This window comes from Ambystoma mexicanum, chromosome 4q (assembly GCF_040938575.1).
Source record: "Ambystoma mexicanum isolate Mex_15411 chromosome 4q, UKY_AmexF1_1, whole genome shotgun sequence".
NCBI lineage: Eukaryota > Metazoa > Chordata > Amphibia > Caudata > Ambystomatidae > Ambystoma > Ambystoma mexicanum.
In genome coordinates this window covers 927,138,382-927,141,278 of record NC_090928.1, presented here as the reverse complement: position 1 = coordinate 927,141,278, position 2,897 = coordinate 927,138,382, and positions in this window count along the sequence as shown.

Below are 2,897 nucleotides of genomic sequence, written 5' to 3'. Positions count from 1 at the left end.
GCTCCTCATTGTCTTGGATTCCACTTATGGGTTTTGGACTCATATTGTTGAGGGATGTCAGAGTAATACAATTCACGTGCAGCATAATTCGAAGTACACATGCAATCATAAAGTAAAGTAAATTGTAGTCAAATAAAGTTTAAAACTTACATGAAGACTAGTATTGATATATTAATGCATACCAAGAAATATCACAATGAATAATTATATAATACATAAGCACATTGAAGTAATTTATTCTGTTAGAGAAATAGTGCTTAATCAAATGAATTTCTGTTTTTTTTTTTTTATGTATATATTTTCTTAGTGTATGCCACTGGAAGTATGCTGTCAAAGTGGTATCCCTTGTTGAAATAAACATTTTGTTTGCTTGGAAAATGAACTTGAAATCTTATTGTTGTATGTGTAAAACAACGTCTGCCTTTGGTGGTGATAACAGATAAAATCGGCAGGACGGCTTCAGACATTTGACTTTTTATTATATAGTTTGATTGCTTATTGATAGGGTTTGGGAGGGTGAGAACTGATGGTGGGTGTGCAACTGTGTCATCTGAAGTGTGAAGTGTTATCTTCATGGAGTGTAATAGACAAGATCTCAGAGTATAAAGATCCTTTTTTTGACAGTGTGGTGGAATTCAGTTGCATAGAAATTTCTGATGGGGCAATTGTAGAAGTGCAAGGTAATTACTTTTCAAGTTATAATGAGATCTCTTTCACGTGTAGTATCTGGGGTTGGAAATATTTCAACACAAGCAATCGACACACACATGCATGGCTGCTGGGATAGTGTTAGTGGCAATTATCACAATGTTAGATGGTGTCATGGATGTGATATCAACAGTGATGGTTAGCACTTGGCTGCACCGTCCATTTTGATTAACCAAGGTTCTTAGTGGAGTACTTTAGGGATTTCATTGAGGAACAATAGATGTCCACATTTTCATTCCCAGCTTGGAGAAAGACTTTCCTAAAATAGTTAGCTTACATCCATATTGTTTTATCAGCTGAATTTGCTGCATCATCCACAGATCTTGGTACAGGGTTTGGCCCCAATCTATCTTTGACATTGATCAGATACAGTCTTTCGAGATGGTGTTTATCACTTCAGATGTATATAATTCTCTGTGGCAGCATTTGTTGCAGGGTTGAAAGCTTACCTTACATACCTGAACCGACTGGGGACCAGGGTTCGTACCTCATGGACTGGGTGACCACCTCATTGATTGGGTGACCCCTCAATTATGAGTCCCACCATTTGATTTTCTTACTGCTGCTACATTTTAATACATTCATTAATTCACACGTTTTAGGCCTGCTGCATTTATTAAACATGCATTAAATTACACTTAATAGTTTTGATTTACCCTGTGCTTTTTCAATTTCTTTTACTTTAGAGATTATTCTGTTTCAGTTTTTTGTGTTGTAGTAGTACAATGGCATTAACACAAAAGCAGCAAATTACATGTACAAATTTCGGGTTACTTGTTTGTACATTTTACCGCTCTGCAATTTATATATTTATGATTTGAATTTTTCTGATTTACAATCATAAACAATTGACTGTGCAATACACTTCTCTGTGAACCCCACTCAACTACACTCCAGGGCCAAACTCAAGAGTTCAGCTCAAGGTGCATTCCCATGGCTCCCCTCCTGCAACCATTGATCCATTGCAGCATTGATATAACGATTATTTTGTATTTTTCTGGCATTGTAATTACTTGACATCAGCACTAGAAAAGAACTAACATTTATTTTTAAAGTGCTGCTTTCAAAAACGCAGTTGTGCAGGTTGGAATAGGACAACATTCCTTTCCACTGGATGCGAAGGCTCTCGCCATTTCGCAACTCGCCCTGTGACGATGAAGCCTTAGATGAGCGTAAATGAACCACAACCCATCCCAATGCGTCACAATGTACTCCGCTAAACACTGCCAATGCACACAGCTACAAAGTGATCAGGACCTTCCAGGTCTTCACGTTATGCTTAATTACAGGATTGCTGACGAGCCGGCACACACCCTTACGCTCTTGTCTCTTGCTATCCCACCCCATCCCTTGAATGCTCTTTCCTCTCCGCCTCTGACCACTCTTACAGCAGAGTTGCACACTCACACCCAACTTTAAACCGTTCCCCCATTATTTACATGATCATAGCACTCTAATGGGACCCTGGTTAGTGGGTAATTGTGTGCCAAGCACCATAGACTCTGCCCTTCCCATCTTGTAAATTCACTTTACATGACAGCAATTAACATTGTTCCAATGCTGCACTCCTTCCTCTGAAGACATTGAAGTTGATCCGATTGCCAGTCACCTGGCAAACACAGTTGCGTTTTAAAAGCCCAGGCAGTATACCAATGTGGCACTGATCCTCTCTGCATTCAAATAGCCCCCGACCATTGAAGCAACAAACTTTTACAAGGTATGCGCCCTGCCACACAAACTCTTCTTTGATTGGCCAGAGCTTGGGAGACAACTTCCCACTCTGAAGCAAAAATTGGCCGTGATGCCCAGGCATGCCAAAAAGTCACCTGAAAAACCTCCTAACTTGGCACAATAGAGCAAGGTGTTCGGCATCAAACAGTAAGTACTGTACTGACCACCCAGTTAACTCTTTCCCTTTCCTCGTTCCTCTTGTTTCTAAGTACAGTATGTTATGTTACCATACATACAGTGTATACCATACACCACTGACAATGTCAATCATTGCCTCGTCGACCCTCTCTCCCTGTCTTAAAGTAATGTAATTTTTTCTTGCATACAACACAGGAACATTACACTGCAAACTGCTGAAAAATGCCATATGCTGCCAATGTCTCTCTCATTGCCTCTCTCTCTGTCTCTCGCTCACTCTTTCTTCTGAAACTTCACACAATGTGTTCTGGTACTATATC